This window comes from Alnus glutinosa, chromosome 14 (genome assembly GCF_958979055.1).
Source record: "Alnus glutinosa chromosome 14, dhAlnGlut1.1, whole genome shotgun sequence".
NCBI classification, from domain to species: domain Eukaryota; kingdom Viridiplantae; phylum Streptophyta; class Magnoliopsida; order Fagales; family Betulaceae; genus Alnus; species Alnus glutinosa.
The window spans coordinates 14,140,954-14,154,700 of NC_084899.1; the positions used below are offsets into that span (position 1 = coordinate 14,140,954).

The window sequence follows — 13,747 nt, forward strand, 5'->3', positions numbered from 1 at the left end:
CTTAACTTACCTATGGCTATAATCGTGCATCACTAACATTTTTGAATATACATTGGCAATGACCTTATGTTAAAAAGAAATGTAAAGAATAACACTAATGATCATGCCATTTTGCTAATTGTAGTACTAAATGCTAGAGTTCATTTTATCTTCTTTAAACTTTCCTGTTTTGTGATGTAATAAAACAAATAGTCTAAATACCCAGATAATGTCCTACAATTTACAACAGGGTCAATCAGAAATGTCTTTCTCCTCAAAACAATATTCAAGTGGCACTCTAGGTTGTACCAAAAAAGAAAATTATGGAACATTCATAATATTTCAAGAATTAATATTTTCATTGTTCATTAAATTTGTAGCGGCTCAACTGCGTATCATATTGTCATCCACAAGTCAAAATGGGATCATCAAAAGTTCAACTATTTAAAATGAGTAATTTTAGATAATCAACTTTCATCCCACTCACATCCTATTGGGCTAATGTGCAGTGTCCATTAGCCCTTAGATTAGTCTTTCCAAGGACTAATAGACACTGCCACATTAGCCCAGTGAGATGTGAGTAGAATGGAAGTTGAGTATGTAGTATTACTCTTCCTAAACAGATAGATAGATCTTTCCTGAGCGGACTTACGTGTGAGCTTGGGGCTTCGACCCTCAAAATGTTTCATAAAATTTATATTTTTTATAAGAGAAACACCAAAAAAAAAAAAAAATTGTCCCCTCCGAATCAAAACGTTTGGTTCCGCCCGTTTCATGGTGTTAGGTTCATACTATCCAGGTGGGATTATGACAGTTGATATTTTGAACTAGGACAAACCGACATGTCAATGAACTGATTTATCTTCCGAAAGCACAATTAAGTCAGTCATCCTCTCAACCCCAAAGGAGACCAACTCAAACCAAATCCTTCATTGGTCATGACTGTTCGTAAATGGAGAAAAAACTTCCATAGATAATATATATCAACTTAATAGCAAAAGCCAAGCTCCTTCAAACAGAATTCTGTGGCAATATCGATCATCTGGATTGCTAATCCTTTCAAGTAATGTAGCACCGTCCAATGTGCTGAAGTGGGGTTGTGCATAACAGCTCTAATAAAGAGTAATGCTACATATCATCCCCTTGTCCTCCTTTTATCCTCTCAAAATTGATGTGGTTCTTAAAATCACTATTGGATTTATGATAGATCATTATTGGATATGTGATTTCCACCCGATGCAGGCTTTGGGCCTTCACTTTCTTGTCTTCTAGCAACTGTCCATAGGAGCTCCAACTCGGCGAGGTCTGGTTGAGGGCAGAAACTACAGTCAGTGAGTACCCCTCCAACACTACATGATGAAAGCCTCTATCCACACACAAGTTGACTGCATGCCATGCGGCTATAGCTTCAGCTGCTGTGGGGTCTTCTACAAATGGGATGACTTTTGCCAATGCAACAACCTACCCTGTCTCGTTTCGCACAACTACCCCTATGCCCATTTTCCTTGACATATTATTAAGAGCTGCGTCCCAGTTTAATTTCAGCCAACCAACCCATGGAGCCCTCCAATTAGAAGGAATATTAACCACTGCCGCTGAACCTGTAGGTTCCTCTTCGGGGGTTTCTGCACACTCTGCAGCCATGTTCTTAACCTTCAAGATGATCTGGCTTGGTGGGTGGAATTTCCCTTGGAACACGTATTCGTTTCCTGCGCAACCACAACGAGTGCAAAACCAACAAAGCTTCCAAAAAACCATCACTGTCCAGTCTTTCCTTTAAGAGCTTGATGAGGTGAAGCCCATCACATTCCTCAAGCACCATTTTCTGTAACCGGCGCCCATATTCTTGCCAAACTGATACTTCATGCTATTACTTCATACACTCCATACGCAAATTCCATCCACCACATCTCTATCAATCAGAGCTTTCATTCACCAAACACATAACCATTCACTCACAAATCCAGCAACATACAATCAGAATACGTAACAATACAGCAGGCTTGTTGCAACTACCAAAGCATGATTCTGGCATGGCGGAAGGAACAAAAATGAAGACAGCAAGAAGGGATAGAAAGGCATTGAATTTCCAAGATTTGTAGATCCTACAATGGCGGCAAATCAGAGGTTGCAAGAAGAAGATTAAAGCCAGCAAAAGTTTACCACGTGTGATGCTCGATATACAAGGCAATCACTGTTTTCAACTATCATGATACACCCGTGAATCACAGATTTATGGTAGCATGGTTTCATGTAGCAGGTATGGCTCTAATTTGGTTTGAGGAATTGGTAAGAAGGTGAGACTTTACATCTATTTGTAATTGGAGTAGTTTTGTGAGAGCACTGCAGATTAGGTTTCGGCAAGATTTCTATGATGAAGCTATGGAATATTTAATAAAACAAGAAGTAGGTAAGAGGTTACATGAAGCAAATCAGAGGTTGCATCAAGAGATTCGCTGAATTTGATGGTTATAATGCTTCAGCCAGGATATACAATGCGAACTAATTCTTCTACTATAATTGAACACCTGTTCATCTGAGAGTATACCTAGCCTAATGTCATATGAAAGGAGAGGCAATAATCTGAGTTCAAGAGTGCAGGTAAATTGAGAGGTAGCTGGGAAGAATTCTTGAAAACCCTCCAATCAAGATTTCCGCAAGAGTGGCAGCGATAACAAGAAATTCAACATGATGCAGTAAGTGGAGAAATTAGCGCTACGAGTTAGGCAAATGTGTGAGAACTCCCACCAGATGGCTTGCGAATGGAGGCAAATGCATGAGAACAGGGGTTGCAAATTGCTCAATTTTATTGAGACTTTGCAAGAACATGAGCAAGAAGAAACAAAAAAAGGAGTAGATCAAGGTAGAAATGGCTTCCAATACTCAAGTGGCCATTTAAGAAAAAGTTCAAGAACAAGAAGATCACAGTTCCTTTCAAAAGGAAAAGAAGACCTTGGATCTAGTTAAATTGCTTAATGGGAAGAAGACGGTTTGATGCAAGTGGGTGTTCACAATCAAACATAAGGCCGATGGTTTTGTGGAACGATACAAGGCCGTACTTGTTGCAAAAGGTTTTACACAAACCTATGGGATTGACTACGAGGAGACATTTGCTCCAGTAGCAACAATGAACTCAATTAGAATTCTACTTTCTATAACTGCAAATTAGGATTAGCCTCTCTATCAATTCGATGGAAAAAAATGCATTTCTTCGTGGAGATCTAGAAGAAGAAGTATTCATGGAGATTCCTCTTGGACCAGAAGATTCGTCCTCAATGGGAAAAGTATGGAAACTAAAGAAGGCTTTGTATGGCCTAAAACAATCTCCAAGAGCATGGTTCGAGTGGTTTTCTCGGGCTATGCAGAGATTCGCTTACAAGCAAAGTCAAAGATAACAGCTTTGATTGTGTGTTGATGATATTGTCTTAATAGATAATGATGATGGGGAGATACAAAACTTAAAGCACCTCTCTTGCCAATAAGTTTGAAATAAAATACTTGGGCAATCTGAAGTACTTTCTCGGCATTGAGGTAGCAAGGTCAAGGCACGAGATATTTATTTCCCAAAGGAAATATATTCTTGATCTCAAAAGAAAGAGGATTGCTCGGATGCAAATTCACTGATAATCCAGTAGAAGTAAATGTTAAATTGGGAGAAGTTATTGAGAGTCCTCTCATAGACAAAGGAAGATATCAGCAATTGGTTGGCTGATCGATTTATCTATCTCATACTCATCCAAACATTGTATATGTTGTTAGTGTTGTAAGTTAATTTATGCATTCTCTACACGAGGTTCATATGGAAGCAGTTTACTGAATCCTTCTCTACTTTAAATCTTCACCAGGTAAGGGACTACTGTTTCTAGACACGATCATTTGAAAATAGAAGCCTATACAAATGCAGATTGGGCTGGCTCAATTATGGATAGGCGGTACACGACAGGGTATTGTACATTTGTGGTAGGTAATTTGATTACATGGCGTAGTAAGAAACAATAAGTGGTTACCAGATCCAGTGCAAAAGTTGAATTTAGAGCCATGGCTCCTAGAGAGAATGAAACATTATGGTTGAAAATACTCTTGGAAGAGATTGGGTTTGACTCCAAGGATCCTATGAGATTGTATTGTGACAGTAAAGTAGCAATAGTATTGCTCACAATCCGGTCCAGCATGATCGAACCAAGCATGTTGAAATTGATCGACACTTTATTAAAGGAAAACTCCGAGACGGTATCATCTGCACACCATATGTGAATACAGGAGAACAACTGCTGATACTTTGACAAATGGAGTGTCTAGTAGTGTTCTTCATTCAGCCCTATGCAAGCTGGGCATGCGAGACTTCTATGCTTCAACTTGAGGGGGAGAGTTGAAGATGGAAACTACCGACCCCCTATGATTTTTTTCTCTTTAAGTTATTCTGATTGTAATATTGTCTTTATTTCTTTCTGTAGTAATCTATAGGTTTCTTCTACTTAAACCTATGTAATTGTATGAAACAAAATAATTGAATAAGAATTTCTTCTTCCCTCTCTCAGTCTCTCTTTTCAACTAATAATAGCACTCCATATCTTTGGCATCTAACCAAGATTCTTCACCCTATGCCGTTCGTGACTTAGATTGAGACTACTTACTTCTGCCTTTCTTTCCCTTAAACTTATCTCTTTCGCGCTTTTGCTCAAACCTCGCTACAAGCCCATCAGCCTGATCATTAACAGGTTTTCTCTGTGTTTCATGTGACAAGAGAGACTAGTCACCTCTTCAAACGCTAGTCTCTTTCTCATACAACAATGTCGTAACCAAGTGATCAAAAGAAAGGGGAAGCAATGCCAACAGAAGCATCGTTTTATCTTCTTCATCAATCCTCACTCCAAAATTCAACAACTGTGTATTCAACTCGACAAAAGCCGGCAATGATGGGCAAGTCTGCGCTAAGTGCATGGGACTAGCACAGATGGAACAGCTGTCAACATGGAATGGGTTGGCAGCATTCATGGATTTGCTAACAACTAGGGCTTCGACCTTTTTGGTAAGGGCATCTATCTTCATTTTTAATTCTATATCCTCCTTAACCTCATAGATGCCTCCCTTCTTCTGAATGCGAGCAGCTTTATCTCGACAGCTTTGTTGGGAATTGTCGGATAACTGATCTAAGGTCCTATATGCTTCCTCTCCTGTCAAACTCAGAAATGCGCCTCCGTTCATCGACTCGATCATGCTACGGTTGGATTGAGTTAATCCTTGATAGAAAAATTGCACGGGTCTCCACTTCTTGTATCCATGTGGAGGGCACTTAATCAACATATCTTGAAATCTCTCCCAACTCTCAGAAAATTTCTCATCTTCTTCTTGAGTAAATGAGCTTATCTCCTTCCTACACTCATTGACTTTGGACATGGGGAAGAATTTGCTGTAGAACTTGTTTAACAAGTTCTCCCAAGAAGTGATGGAACCAGGCATGTTTGAAACCAACCATGCATTGGCCCTATCATGGAGTGAGAAAGGAAATAGCCTAAGATGCATAGACTCTTCAAAAAAATTTTGAAATTTGAAGGTGGCACATATGTCTTTGAATTTCTTCACATGGCTATAAGGATTTTCGAGGTCCAAGCCATGGAATGCGGGTAGGAGTTGGATGACATGAGGCTTGAGGTCAAAGTGAGTGGCATTAGTTGGGGGTAACACTATACATGAAGGAGAATTTGTTGCAACGGGTGCAAACAAATCCCTAAGTATCTCCCATCTCAACAGAATTTCTAAATCTTCTCCTAAGAGTTCTTTCAATTTCGGGATCTAAAGATGTCAAGTCTAGGTTCAAAGATCTTCTACCAAGCATACACCAAGCATACACCAAGCATACACAAATGTTTAACCAAAAAACAAACAAAAATAAAGAAAAGAATTTGCTAATGGGGAACAAAGTTCTCCAAAGTACAATCTAGGCTAGTTCCCAGGTAGGTGAGGGGGGTCACATTGGACACACTTAAATCCCAAGACCTTTCTTTGCCAGAATTCGCCTTGTCATTGCCCTTAGATAGCTAAGTAGACCCACACTAGCAAAAAAAATGTTTTTTTTATTTTTTTTTATTTTTTTTATTTTTTTATTTTTATCAAAAGAAAAATAATACAACTAAGATAAAAATGTGAAGAATAACAAAAATGCATACAACTTACACAAAGATAGCAGCAGAGGTAAAAATAAGAATACTTACAAATTGGGACCAAAAAGAATTTTTGGTAAAAATTTTCTGCTACTGATCTTATCTAGGAGCTGCCTTCTGAGTTGAGGTCGATCGATTGAATATAAAATCGATCGATCGAAATTGTAGTAGATCGATCGAATTTTTGAAATGATACAGGAACAAAAACAGAACAGAAACTCTCTTCTTTTTTTTTTTTTTTTTTTTTTTTTTTTTTTTTTGTGTTAGAACAAAATAAAACAAATTGAGGGTACTATGAAACACAAACTACACAGAATTTGAACTAAATTATAATGAACTAAAAGAAAATTAAACAAACAGCAAAATACTATTAAACAGAAACAAATTATGAACAAAATGAACTAAAAGAAGTACTGGAATAGAGATACTTACCTAGTTCCAAGCTGCTGCTGTGCAGAAAATTCGTTCGATCGAAGTATATTTTGATCGATCGACTTTATATTAGGCAGATGCTAACTCGACCGATCGAAAGTTGCAGAATCTGCAGAACAGATCCGGGAAAAACAAAGAAAGAACTTAGAATGCAGAACAGAAGCTAAACAACAGTAAAATGAAACAAAAATCTATCTAACTAGTAGAAAAACAAAATCAATCAAACAAAAACCAATTTTTGAACCGATTTCTCCGGCAACGGCGTCAAAAACTTGATGTGTGTTTTATGAGTACTCGCAAGCGCACGAATCGTTTGCAATATAGTGTGTGCAAGTGCGAGGTCGAATCCACATGGAAATGGTCAAATATTAGTGTCTTGTTTAATCAACCTCATTTTAACCTAGTTCCAAAGGTTAGATGATTGATTCAAGAGTAAAAGACTAAACAAACGAGATGAAATGAAATGTGCAAATTAAAAGGAACTAAGGCTAAGGAATCCACCAAACCAAATCCAACAACTCACACTTCTTGGTTTCTACTTGAACACCCAAAGAACATTAAGCTTAGGATGTCATTCAAGTTTCTCAACCACGTATTCTAGAACCATTAAATGAATCCAACTCAAAGATAAATCACAAAGAGTACCCATTTGAAATCAAATCATCCAATGTATCCATTCAATGAACAAATCACAATGGATATCATCATTCAAACCGATAAAACAATGTATCCATCGGTTGAAACACATTAAATGTCCTATATCTACCAACAACTGCATTCATTGCAAAAGACAAAGCATTTAAATGAATGGAACTTGAATAACAAATATGATATATCATCAAATGTGCAAGTATTATAACAAGAGTGTGAGTGTCATCAATGGAAAGGTTTCATCATCAACCTTAGTTGAGGTTACTAGCCTTCCATGACTAAGAACACCACAAGAAAATGAAGAACAACCATGGAAATAAAAGGAAAGCTTTACAAAAAGAAAGTGTCTAAGAACAAAAGCTACTGGAATACATTACAAAATGCACGAAATTAAACCTAGCTACTGTTCTCTGAACTCTCCCTACAAGGAGGTATGGCTATGGCTTTTATAGAAGGAAATTAGGGCTAGAAACACATGTAAAATGACTCGTCTAACCCCCTCTAGGGTTCCTCTCTTGCTAGATACAACCAAGGTCATGCAACCAGCGTGTTCTGCTGCGAAAATCAGAGGGAGAGCTACTTTTTGTCATGGAGAAGCTCCTGATTGGGTGTTTTGACGCGCTTCTGCAAAAGTAAGTTCTGGGAAATTTCGATCGATCGACATTTATTCGATCGATTGACTTCGGGCAAAATTCGATCGATCGACTTTTAAGTTCGATCGATCGAGTTCTTCAGAACTTCCGAATTTTCCAAGCAATTCCACATGAATTTTGCCATTCCTCACTTATTAACCTACAAAACATAAAAACACAAAAACTAACCAAAGTATCAGAAAAAATAACAAGGCTAAAGGTCTAACTTATGTAAATCAAGGGGTCCAAATACACAATATTTGGCACTCATCACCCACAATCTGATTCAGTATGATCGAACTAAGCATGTTGAAATTGAACGAAATTGATAAGCGCCAAATGTTGCACATTCTAGCCACTTAACTCGCATATATTAAATTCCTTAGCGTTGTTATTTGTTTAATTTTGTTTTGTTTTCATGTTTCAGGGCTTTATAAGATAGATGCAAAAATTCTAGTGGAAATTGGACTTAGAAGACATTTTCGAAGTATGCTGAAGCCTTGGGTTTGAGCACACCAGAACATGGGCTAGAGCGCACCTATGCTCGAGCGCCTCAGCACTTAGGCTCGGGTGACCGCATCATCACCTAAGCTCGAGTACACATACGCTCTAGCGCACGTCCCTTGGGCTCGAGCGCATGCGAGCGTACTGTACATAGCAGGAGTCCTATTTCAGCTTGGATTGGAATTTCAAAAAAGGAAAAGTTTTGTACTTATTCTACTCAAACTATGAGACTTATTTTCAATTTTTTCTAGGATTCTTAGGGCTTCTAGAGCTTCTTTTATCCCTATAAGTAGGCCTTTTACCTGTGAAGAAAAAAACACATAAGCTTTGGGAAGAATCAAACTACTCAAGAAGGAGGTTTTCTCTAGTTTTTGTTATCCTTTATTATTTTCTTATGAGGAAGATTTCCATCCAAATTATGTGTAACTAATACTTTAGTTACGGATCGATTGAAGCCCTAATTATGTCTCTTTAAGTTTTTCAATTTGCCTTTCTACAATTTATATATTGATGCTTAACTTGATTAATTCTAGTTTCTTGAATTCCTCGCATGTTTATGTTAGGCCAGCATATTCTTGTGGTATGGATTTGTTATTTATGTCAATTTGGATGACCGAGTCCTAGGTATAATAGTGTAACGAAAGAGCCTTATCACAGGTTCTTGGATTAATCAACATAAAGACAACTGGAATAGATACCATGTTCCAATCTGAGTGTGTTTACCAATTTTCATAGATTTATGCTTTCTTGTAGAATAACTTAGTGGATACCATGCTAAATCATTCAAGGAAGAAAAGAGTTATAGTAGATACCATGCCTAACTCGTTGCTTAGGGAAATCAATAGCTTTAGGAGAAGATATCATTCTCTTGTGGCTGGTAAACATTAAGCATCATGTTATGATTGTAGTATTGTGTATATTGAGAATCTTATTTTAGTATGATTAGTGGTGGATATCAAAGCCCTACCGTTTCTTATTATTATTTTAATTCAATATTTCATCTCACTTCATTTAACATACCTCTTTTAGGAATTTCTCTTTAAATACAATTTATACCAATCCTCGTGGGAATGATCTTATATTTGCCTGCTATACTATTGTTTTGATCTTGTGCACTTGCGAGTAAAATGTACAAGTATTTACCTATTTATTTAGATAGATATTTGCACAACAAGTTTTTAACGTCGTTGCCAAGGATTGTGTTAAATTGTGCTTTTAAAGTTTTTCCTTTTATTTTAATATTTTTGTTTATGTTAATCTAAAAAAAAAAAAAAAAAAAAATATTATCTCATCTGTTTTTGAGTTCTTTTCTGCAGAATTTCGAATCTAATCTTGTAATTAAGCGCACAAACCATATACGCTCGAGCGCAATTGGGATCGAGCGCAGAGTATCTGAGCTCGGGCGCATATCCTCCAGACAACAGCACTGAAGTTGTTGTCCACTACTAAAATATCTTTTGTCTATGCAAGATCGTCGATCTCAGAATTTAGACATCAGTCCATACGATCCAGAGATCAAATGCAGTACCATTTGACAACCTCGTAGACAAAGAGACAACTCTGAAATAGGTAATATATTTGAAGTTGAGGAAGAGATGGCAGAATTACATATGGAGAATCCACCCGAGCGAAAGCCAATGAAGAGTTATTTCATATCACAGAATCTAAATCAGCCATCATGTATTGCTTTCCATCCAAATGTGCAATCAATTTTAATTTGTTTCCTTACTTGCTCAATATGGTTCCACACTATAAAGGCACACCTATAAAGGATCCTCATCTTCACATTCATGACTTCTTTAATCTTTGCAAAACGCAAAACATCCATAGCTTAAAACATCCACGAACTAAATGCGGAAGGAACCAAGTTAATTCTCTTCCATTTTTCTTTAAAAGAGAATGCTAAGGTATGGTTGAATTCTTTGGCTGTAGGGTTTATTCACAATTGGGAGGAGTTAGCCACAAAGTTCTTGAAAAAGTTCTTCCCAGTCCAAAGGACTATGCAATTAAGGAGGAAAATTCACCTTCCAACAAAAAGATGGAGACTTATTCTTTGAGGCATGGGAGCACTTCAATGAGCTACTTCTCAAATACCCACATCATAACCTATCTCAAGACGATCAAGTACACACTTTTTAGGAAGGTTCATTCTAACAAAAGTCTTAAAGATTCAGCTTGTGGAGGCGTACTAATGGAGAAGAGTAGCGATGAGGCTATAGAACTCTTTAAGACTTTAAGTGAGAACTCCCAACAATTCTCATCTCAATGGAAGCAAGGACTCAAAGGAAATGGCATATATGAAGTGAATACAAATGGTGGAGTTCAAACTCAGATTGCTACCATGGAGAGAAAGCTGGATATGATAGTGAAAGCCATGACTACTCATAACATCTCTCTCATTCAGCAAATTGCACAAGTAGAGGTATGTGCCATATGTCCTCATTCTGACCACGCCACTGAAACTTGCCCCATGTCTTCATTTACAGATCTAGAGCAAGCAAATTATGTAGGCCAAAATAACTATCCTCCAAAGAATAATCCATACTCCAACACTTACAATGCAGGGTGGCGAAACCACCCCAATTTTTCATAGAGTAACAATAAAAATGTGCAGAATCCACATGGGCAGCAAAGAAATTTTCAGTAAGGAAATAACTATCAAGCTCCACCACAGGCAGTCCAACAAAATTCGGAGCCAAAGAAGAATGACCTTGAAGGTGTTATACTTCAATTTTTGACTGCGCAACAATAGCCCAATGCTCAGATAAGTCAAACTATTCAAAGACTGAAAACACAAGTGGGGCAATTGGCCAAAGAGATGAGCAAGAGAAAGATGGGCGAATTTCCCTCTCAAACTACACCCAATCCAAAGGGTCATGAGCAACTTATGGCTGTGACAACCTTCAGAAGTGAGAAGACCACTGATAACGAGGTAGGAACTAATGAGATAGCACCAGCATCTCCAAATGAAGCCACAACTTCCAAGGTAAGTGAAAATAAGAAGTTGAATGCACCACCCTTCCCTGAAAGGTTGTAAAGCAAAAGAAATAAAAGCGACTTTTGGATATTTTTGAGACATTGAATAAAGTTAAAATAAACATACATTTATTAGATGCAATTTAGCAAATTTCTTCTTATGCTAAATTTTTAAAGGACTGTTGTACTAATAAAAGGAAGTTTTAGGATCATGAAAAAGTTGCTTTGATAGAAGAGGTAAGTGTGGTACTATTGAGAAAGTTGCCACCTAAGCTGAAAGATCCATGTAGCTTTGCTATTCCTTGCAGGATTGGTGACCAACTTTTTGATTGTACATTGTTGGATTTAGGAGTAAGCATCAATTTGCTGGCATACACTGTATATGATAAATTGGGTTTGGGGGAGCTCCAACCAACCTCGATCACCTTATAATTGGCAGACAGAATCATTAAAATACCAAGAGGTATATTGGAGGATGTCCTGGTAAAGGTAGATCAATTTATCTTACCTGCTGATTTTACTGTCCTAGATATGGAAGAATCTCCTATGCCATCACCTTTACCTATTGATGTGCAGTTTTAAAAGTACTCGCAAGTACACGAGTCGTTTGCAATATAGTGTGTGCAAGTGCGATGTCAAATCCGTAGGGAATTGCGTTGCAAAAATCAATTTCTAATTAAATTAATCATATTTTAACCTAGTGCCTAATTTTTGGGATTTATATCAAGCAAAATAATAAAGTAAATTAAAATTGAATAAGAACAATTAAAAAAACACTAAGGTTTTAGAATCCGCCTCATCATATCAAATAACACATTTTTGTATTTTATTCATACACCCGATAAACAATTATGCCTTATTGATTGTTCAAAGTCCCAAAAAAAAAAAAGCATATTAAATCATTCAATGAATCCAACCATTAAATAAATCACAATGAATACGCAATTGAAATTAAATCATCCAATATATCCGTTTTGACAAACAAATCATAATGGATATCATCTTTCAATCAAATGATTCAATGTATCCATCGGTTGAAACACATTGAATATTCAACTTTAAATAAGTAATTATTCAATCAAAAGACATACATCAATCAATTGAGTTTGGACTTGAACAATATTTTAAAAAAAGGGGATTATATAAATAAAATAACTAGAACGTGCGTTATCAATGATGAGGTTTCATCTTCAACCTTAGTTGAAGATTTTAGCCTCTTATGACTAAAACAACATGCTAGCTTCAATTGAAAACATAAAAAACCAAATTAAAATGACGAAGGAAGAAAGAATAATAGAAACTGAATAACTTCAAATAAATTAAAGCGATAAATTAAAATGATGAAGAAAGAAAGAAGAACAAAAACTAAATAACTTTAAATAAAAGGAAATATGAAAGAAGTATAAACTTACAAAAGAAAAGAACAAGACAAGAGCTACAACAATGCTCTGAAGAAAATTGATATGTACAATGATCAATATCAAAGTGGTGCATAGCATGGGGTATTTATAGAAGAAAATTAGGTTAAAATCTAATTTTTACAAAATGACACCTCTACCCCTCAAAACCCTAATAGGAGAAAAGAATGATAGGGTTTAGGGCCATATTTTCAAAATGGAGCCTCTACCCCTCAAAAACCTAATAGGAGAACAGGATGCTAGGGTTTTAGGGTGTCAACAACCATCAGAGCATTGAAAATCGCTTCTGCCAGGTCAGCCCTGATAATCGCTCAAGCGACATTGTTCTCGAGCACTTGAGCGCCTTCCAGGTGATTGATTCTCCAAAAGTGCTACCACGTCAACCCTAACACCTATGCTTTGAATAGCTTTGAAGACTTCTTCTCCTGTTTCTTTGCAAAACCCACAAAGATACTGTAATTTTATTTCAAAGTCCTGCAAAACACTGAAACACAACACTAACCAAAAAAGTTAGAAAATAACATAGTTAAAGGTTTAACAAGTGTAAATTAAGGGGTCTAAATATACAATATTTGGCACTTATCATCTATTATTTTGGGAAGACCCTTTATGAGAATTATAGATACAAAAATTTGTGTGAAAAATGGGTACTGTGAGTATGAAGGTAAATGGGGAGAAAATAGAGTTCAAGGTTTTTGATGCATTGAAATCACCCTAAGATAATCTTGATTGCTTTAATGTCTGTATGATTCAAAATGCTGTGGAAGAAGTTTTAAAGGTTTATTAAACTTTTAGCCTCAAGACGAAGATTTAGAATTACATTCTGTCCAGAACACTGCATGTCCTGCGCTCGAGCGCCATTCAGTCTAGGCTTGAGTGCATTTGCCTCGATCAGTGGTACTAAGGCCACATCTTGCACTATCACTGCTATATCCTTTACAATTTCTATTTCATTTATTTATTTTTTTGTAGTTTTCCTTTATCTGTTTGAAGA

General features: G+C 36.7%; 1 non-coding gene across 1 annotated transcript; it reads right to left on the reverse strand.

Annotated features, from left to right (window-relative positions):
* Positions 1-10,361: 10,361 nt before the first annotated feature.
* Positions 10,362-10,467, reverse strand: LOC133858214 (small nucleolar RNA R71). Its single transcript, XR_009898491.1, has one exon. It is a non-coding gene; the product is annotated as a small nucleolar RNA R71 (small nucleolar RNA).
* Positions 10,468-13,747: the final 3,280 nt, after the last annotated feature.